The 8166-nt window shown below is 42.4% G+C and overlaps 2 pseudogenes; one reads left to right on the top strand and one right to left on the bottom strand.

The window, feature by feature from the left end:
* Nucleotides 1–5487: 5487 nt before the first annotated feature.
* Nucleotides 5488–5605, bottom strand: LOC148480739 (5S ribosomal RNA; annotated as a pseudogene).
* A 1195-nt stretch (nucleotides 5606–6800) lies between these two features.
* Nucleotides 6801–6918, top strand: LOC148480738 (5S ribosomal RNA; annotated as a pseudogene).
* Nucleotides 6919–8166: the final 1248 nt, after the last annotated feature.

Genomic DNA, 8166 nt, shown 5'->3' with positions numbered 1-8166 from the left:
CCCAACAGCGCTGGAAATCCTGATCGTGGATAGGTAAGTATCTACTAACCTATCCCCCCTAACCCTAACCCTCCTTAGGGTTGCCTAACCCTAACTTTCCCCCTAGTGCCTAACCCTAATCCCCCCTCTAAGTGCCTAACCCTAACCCTAACCACCCCCTTCCCCGCTGCCTAAACCTAAGTCCCCCAGGGGGGTGCCTAAACCTAAGTCCCCCCCAGGGGTGCCTAACCCTAACCCTCCCTTCCCCTAGCCTAACCCTAACCCTCCCGGGGGGGTGCCTAACCCTAAGTCCCCCCCGGGAGCCCTAAACCTATCCCTCCCCCCCGCAGCTGTCCGCTCGCGGCGCCCGGCATCACTACGATCGGGATGCCTGGTGCCGGTCTCCCAGCGTCGGGGAAATGTGGGCGTCTACATCTAGACACCCGCCATTTCACCCTTGCCGGGATATGACAGTTGGGAAGCCGGCTGCCGGTATTTAGGCAGTCGGCTTCCCGATTGCTTCCCAGTTGTGTACAGGGGTTACTGTACTGGGCTACACAGGTCTAATCTGCAAGGGCCAGTGTGTACTGAGAAAGGGAGATTCTTCACCTCTACCATCTATGTCTGGGCACATGAAGAAACATGGGTCAGCTGATGCAGTGTACACACTGGGGAGTCTTCTGTAGAGCTCCTCCCTGATGTTGCCTGGCTGTGTCACAAAATGGGCTACTATGACCCTGGAAGCAGAAAAGCTGCTCTTAATGCACAGGGGAGGCACAGCATGCACAGGCACTATCAGGAATACCCTCATTCCTACATAATCAGGTGCAGACCACCTCCTCCCAGCCTGTCACCACATGCAGAGTTGCAAACAGGTACCTGGAGACTAATCCCAGCTCCCTGACCCCTCCCTAAACACCCAATAATAATCTGTATCACCTCCCTGACCCCTACATAGCATCTACTGCTTCTCTGCATCACCTTCCTGACTCCTTCTTGCCCTCTACTACCTCTCTGCATTACCATTCTGGCCACTCCATGCCCACTACTACCTCCCTGCACTACCATCCTGACCCATCCATGCTCACCACTACCTCTCTGCACTACCACCCATACCCACCACTACTAATCTGCACTACCCCCTGACCCCTATGTGCTTGCCTCTACCTTTCTACACTGCCACCAACCCATCACTACTACTCTGCACTACCCCCATCCCCTCCATGCCATCCACTCTGCACTACCCCTGACCCCTCCATGTACACCATTACCTCTTTCAATTACCCCCATACATCTCAATGCCCACTTCTACCTCTCTGAAGTACCCAAATGACACCGCTATGCCTACCACTACCTCTCTGCCATACTGCCCTGACCCCTCCATGCCCACCACTACCTCTCTGCATTACATAAATGATTTTTATCTAGCTAGCACTACATCACTTAGCCCTACATATTTGACCCCTCCATACCAAGCACTACAACACTGATCACTCCATATGAAGCAGTACACCTTCTTCCACTTCTCTAGAGAAAGCAAGTTGCAGGGTCAGCCTCGTGTTTAGTCCTAAACAAAACATAATTCAGCTTTTTTGCCTAGAAAGGCAGTTATTTTCAAGCAACAATTTTCCATAACTAATTATAACTTGATTCAAAAGTGACAAGTTTAAATGACAAACCATTTTCAGTTGCCATAGTGTATTTATAGCTAAAAAGCTTGATGTACACAAAACAGCTAGTGTGGTGATTTAGTATAGTTATATAGTGTGGGAAGGTAATGTAGTTATTTAGTGTGAGGAGGTAGTGCAGTTACAGTATATAGTGTGGGAAGGTAGTGTAGTTATTTAGTGTGAGGAGGTAGTGTAGTTATTTAGTGTGAGGAGGTAGTGCAGTTACAGTATATAGTGTGGGAAGGTAGTGTAGTTATTTAGTGTGAGGAGGTAGTGCAGTTACAGTATATAGTGTGGGAAGGTAGTGTAGTTATATAGTGTAAGGAGGTAGTGCAATTACAGTATATAGTGTGGGAAGGTAGTGTAGTTATATAGTGTGAGGAGGTAGTGCAGTTACAGTATATAGTGTGGGAAGGTAGTGTAGTTATATTGTGTGAGGAGGTAGTGCAGTTACACTATATAGTGTGGGAAGGTAGTGTAGTTATTTAGTGCGAGGAGGTAGTGCAGTTACAGTATATAGTGTGGGAAGGTAGTGTAGTTATATAGTGTGAGGAGGTAGTGCAGTTACAGTATATAGTGTGGGAAGGTAGTGTAGTTATATAGTGTGAGGAGGTAGTGCAGTTACAGTATATAGTGTGGGAAGGTAGTGTAGTTATATAGTGTGAGGAGATAGTGTAGTTATAGTATATAGTATGGGGAGGAAGTTTTGTTAAATAGTTTGGATTTGTACTGCAGTGATATAGTGCAGGGATGTATCACAGTGATTTAGTGTGGGGAGGAAGTAAAGTGATGTATTGTGGGGAGGTAGCATAATTATGTAGTGTTGGGAGGTAGCAAAATGATGTAGTGTAAGGAGGTAGCAGAGTGATGTAGTGTAATGATTTAGTCTGGAAAGGTAGTACAGTGATATAGTGTGCCACTACAACCCCACTGCCTGCCCAGTAGAACTTCTCTGCAGTGCTGGTCACACTCCTTGCATTGGCACACAATAGGCCCTTGATACATTTCATCCCCAGCCCCATGTGAACCTTAATCTGGCACTGGTGGTCGCCCATCTACAACTTTATGTAAATTCCACTGCAGAGTCATTTCCTTGTGTACATTATTGAGTCCAAATGTGCAAGGACTGACATGCCCACTTTCTGAATTACTCTAGAGTCTATTATAGATTCTTCTTTTCTTCCTTTTTGAGATTAATAGAATAATAAAAGTTATGTTTTAAACAATTTATCATATCATACCATGCATCTTTAGATGCACCAACAGATGCACCATCAAAACTTACACAAGCCCTATAGTAGGAGCAGTTTATCCATCCAAGTATGTGAGCAGTTAAGCATCAGTGTATGCAACTACTATCACTGACATGCCCACATCATTCCCATAATGCACCCATAAGATTGACTTTTCTGTGTGTGTGTGTGTTGTGTTAAGACCTCTCCCTGTCAACACCCAGGAATGGCCACTACATTTTCAATACACTCCTGTGTGAGTGCATCTGAAATTGCAACTGTCAATCTGTATGAATACAGTCGGGATGCATGTGTAGTGCGGCATAGATACATGCACAGTAGCACTACACTACATCTAAAATCAGCAGTGCATTCAGCTCTGAGTCAGGCCATTTGAGTTGCCAAACTCTTTCCCAAACAAATCCATACTTCTATTTCTTAAATGTGTGCCATGGTTTCACTACAGGATTTTAATAAATGACATTTGTTCACCTGACTTATATACCTTTAGTCTAATTCACAGGTTCCCAAACTCAGTCCTCAGGACCCCAAACAGTGCAGTTTTCCAGGTTTCCTCACATAATTACAAGTGAAATAAATAGTTGCACTTGTGGATTTTTTAAAATGTGTCAGTGAATAATGAATACACCTGTGCACCTGCAGGGTAACCTTAAAATATGAACTGTTTGGGGTTTTGAGGACCTAGTTTGAGAATCATTGGTCTAATTTAGGGATGAGTGGGTTCGTATTTTTGAAATCCGAACCCACTTGAGCCCTCCCCGATCCGAGCCAGATCTGAGTCAGGTTTGAGTTTTCCCGCCTGGCTCGGATCTGAAATCGAGGCAAAACGTCATCATCCCACTGTCGGATTCTTGCGGATTTTGGGTTCTATAAAAGGTCCCCGCGACAGCGCCTTTTTTCACTCCGGCTGTGGACAATGAAGAGGGAGGGTTGGAGTTTGCTGTGCTGGTGTTGCTGTTGTCCATAGGGGCTGTGTCCACTCCAAAGTCCATAGGGGCCAGCTGGACTGTGCTGTGCAGTCTGTTGTCCATAGGGGCTGTGTCCACTCCATGGGCTGGCTGGGCTGTGTTGTGCAGTGTCCTATAAAGGCTGTAGTCCTAAAGGGGTGATGTAGAGTTGTCCAGGGAGTGTTCTGTCCATCAGGGGTGCTCCCCCCAAGTGCAAAAAAAATATATATTTTTTTGTTCTGTTTGTGTGAGCATTAGCCACATGTGCATCAACAAAGAAGCGTGCGCCTGAAATTTATTTTTTCTGTATTTCATGACGTGTGTGCTGTAGCCACATGTGCATTAACAATGTAGCACCAAGTGTACGCCTGTGTCATAAGTGAAGGGCCAGCTGGCTCATCTCCTGAAGGGTGGTGTAACCCAATAAGTTTTCTGTGTTTGTGACTTGTGTGCGCTGTAGCCGCATGTGCATCAACAAAGCAGCAGCGCCAACCATGAGCCTGTGTCATAAGTCTGGGGCTGGCTGGCTCATCTGTTGAAGGGTGGTGTAACCCCCAAAGTGCCGGAATTTTTTTTTTTCTGTGTTTGTGACTTGTGTGCAGTGTCCCATAAAGTCTGTAGTCCTAAAGTCCTAAGGTGGTGCTGTAGTGTTGTCCAGGGGGTGCTCTGTTCATCAGGGGTGCTCCCCCAAGTGCAAGAAAAACAATTATTTTTTTTCTGTTTGTGTGCGCTGTAGCCGCACATGCATAAACAAAGTAGCAGCGCCAAGAGTGCGCCTGTGTCATAAGTCAAGGGCCGGCTGGCTCGTCTGTTGAATGGTGGTGTAATCCCCAAAGTGCCAGAAAAAAATAAAAAACTAAAACATTTATGTGTTTATGACTTGTGTACAGTGTCCCATAAAGGCTGTAGTCCTAAAATGGTGCTGTAATGTTGTCCAGGGGGTGTTCCATTTATCCGGGGTGCTCCCCCTAAGTGCAAAAAAAATGTTTTCTCTATTTGTGTGTGCTGTAGCCGCACGTGCATCAACAAAGTTGCATCGCCAAGTGTGCGCTTGTGTCATAAGTCAAGGGCCACCTGGCTCGTCAGTTGAAGGGTGATGTAACCCCCAAAGTGCTCCAAAAAATAAAAAAATATATTTTTCTATGTTTGTGTGCACCTTAGCCACATGTATATCAATATCACATAAGTGGAGGACAAAAATTTGTCTGATAAAAATAAAATTGAGAAAAAGAAAGAGGAGATTCTGCAAAGAACTAATTGGAGTTAATTAGTGATAAACCAACTATACAGTAATTAATATCTATCATCCATAGTTGTTGGTGGTGCTCCCAAAGCCAAATGAATGTATCAAACAACAAAGAAGAAAAAAAGTATAGCTATTGTCTGGGGCACTCTTGGGTATTAATTTAAGTAATATTAAGACATAACTTTTATTGATATCATTAAAATGTACTATATAAGTATCTCAATAATTAGATGGAGTATTCCATCATAGGAAAACAGATTTCATCAGTCATAATGAGATCTGAAGGCGAATTAAGAGTTCATTACACACTCAGAATTTGGGTGTGTTTGATTGAAACTATAGACTTCTATACTGCTTCGTCATGTGCATAACCCATCCCAAATATATATCTTAAACTACAGCACCTGGTATTCCCTGGAGGTCACCCTGCCAGGTACTGACCAGGCCAAATGCAGTTTAGCTTCCAAGATCAAACTGGATTGGGCAATCACGCATAGTATGGCTGTAGGTAAATTAGGGAAAATTGCACAATTGTCAGATCAAAGCAGTATATATGTAGGACTAATATCATTAATAGTCCATTTGATGGTATTTAACAACTTCCAAAAAAAGAATGCACAGGCAGACTTTATTTGTACCACTTGTATATTGGATTATTCACAAAATTTCACCAAACATATTATACAGGTTTTAAAATATACTTATAAACCCCCTAATTCAAAATAAGGAGGTATATAATAAGTATTATGCATTCAATGGAGCTGTATAAGGGACATATAGAATAAGTCCAACAAAGTATTCTATAATGAACTGAAATAGTCTAGTCAATCAAACTAGGAGCAGTATAAACAAGAACCAAATAAAGGGTAAGATATATTACCACCTAATAATTGTATTTGGTATTATATACAGAAGAATATTTATTGACACAGTGAGTATCAGACCATCAAGATTTAAAAAACAAAACTCGTTGTCTCTTTAGAAATAAATACAGGTCCTGGTAAGTGTTCAATAAGAGAAAGTCATTGGTAGGAAAATCACATAAATATAGTGAATGTCGCTCAGAAATGACAAATATACGTCAAAATCCTGGACAAGTGGGTATAGTTATCCCCGTAACAATCAATCGATTGACATATTTAGATCCACCAGTGAGAGAAACAGAACTTGTGAGTCAAACTAACAAGGACCACAATTATTGATATAATCCTGAGTGATACATAGTATCTCTCCACAATAAAGTAGGAGAAATAGTGAAGAAATAAAATGCTAAGCAGCTAGCTTAGATATAGATGTACACAGAAGAAATATATGGAATATATAAGGTTATTGAATCACTACCAGTGAAAGAAAGTGCCAATTTGGCACATAATCACCTGCAAGTAACAAAGACAGAATTGATAACTGATCTCTGGTGTATATATAAATGTAGGTAGAAAAGGCTGAAATCAGCAAAACATACTAAGAGATCGCTTATAGGATGTTAGATAAGTAATAAATATAGGTCCTAGGACACAACTGTCCTGCTAAGTCAGTATATAAGTAAATAAATATCACTCCTGCAAATCAAACCTCGCAATGAAGCGGGTATAAGGACACGGAGGTCCTATTATGTCAGCTTGCAAATAAATACGATACCACTCCTGCATCCAAATCTCTGCGGCATCCAACTCGTGCACTGGTTGGAAGTCCGGATAGTGTAAATACCTACAGCCATACTATGCGTGATTGCCCAATCCCGTTTGATCTTGGAAGCTAAACTGCATTTGGCCTGGTCAGTACCTGGCAGGGTGACCTCCAGGGAATACCAGGTGCTGTAGTTTAAGATATATATTTGGGAGGGGTTATGCACATGACGAAGCAGTATAGAAGTCTATAGTTTCAATCAAACACACCCAAATTTTGAGTGTGTAATGAACTATTAATTTGCCTTCAGATCTCATTATGACTGATGAAATCTGTTTTCCTATGATGGAATACTCCATCTAATTATTGAGATACTTATATAGTACATGAATATTTTAATGATATCAATAAAAGTTATGTCTTAATATTACTATAATTAATACACAAGAGTGCCCCAGACAATAGCAAAACTTTTTTTCTTCTTTGTTGTTTAAAAATAAAATAGGGAAAGATCAAGAACCACTTCCTCCTAGTGCTAAAGCTGCTGCCACTAGTCATGACATAGATGATAAAATGCCATCAACGTCGTCTGCCAAGGCCAACGCTCAATGTCCTAGTACAGGGCATATAAAATACCAACTGACAAAGTTCAGGAAAATGACCTTAAAAAATACATTTGAGGAGAATCATAAACTTGCCAATATGCCCTTTACAACACAGAGTGGCAAGGAATGGCCAAGGGCTTTCCCTATGTTCATGACTAGTGATTCAGCTTCACATGACGATGGAAGCCCTCCTCCCAATAGTAAAATGAAATTAGTTAGGCTGGCAAAAGCACAGCAAAGAACTGTGCATTCTAATTCTAAGAAGATATCACAAATCCCCATGGAAAATCCAAGTGTGGCGACCTTCCCAAAACTGGACGGGAAGAGGTGGCTCCTTCCACCATTTGCATGCCCTCTGCAAGTGCTGAAAGGAGCACCCACAGTCCACTTGCTGATATTCTAATTGAAGATGTCATTGTTGAAGTATAGCAGGATGAGGATATTGGTGTAACTGGCACTGAGAAGGAAGTTAACAAGTATGATTCTGATGGTGAAGTGGTTTGTTTAAATGAGGCACCATGGGAGACAGCTGTTGTCCGTGGGATGAAAAATCCCATCACGGTCATACCTGGGCAGAAGATCAAACATTCCACCTCTTTAGTCTGGAAATATTTCTATCCAAATCCAGACAACTACTGTCTTTTTCATATGTACCATATGTAAAGGTGGAATAAGTATGGGTAGGGACGTTAACCACCTAGGAACATCCTCCCTTATATGTCACCTGCAGCGCATTCATAAAAAGTTACTGTCAAGTTCAGAAACTTTGGCTAAGACCGTAAGCAGTCCAGGGACACCTAAATTCCTTTGTCCTGTTGTATCCAAGTGCCTGCAAACCAC

Source organism: Taudactylus pleione, unplaced genomic scaffold (assembly GCF_031769625.1).
Source record: "Taudactylus pleione unplaced genomic scaffold, aTauple2 ptg000602l, whole genome shotgun sequence".
NCBI classification, from domain to species: Eukaryota; Metazoa; Chordata; class Amphibia; order Anura; family Myobatrachidae; genus Taudactylus; species Taudactylus pleione.
The sequence above is the reverse complement of the archived record's forward strand: the minus strand, read 5'-3'. Positions and strand labels throughout refer to the sequence as shown.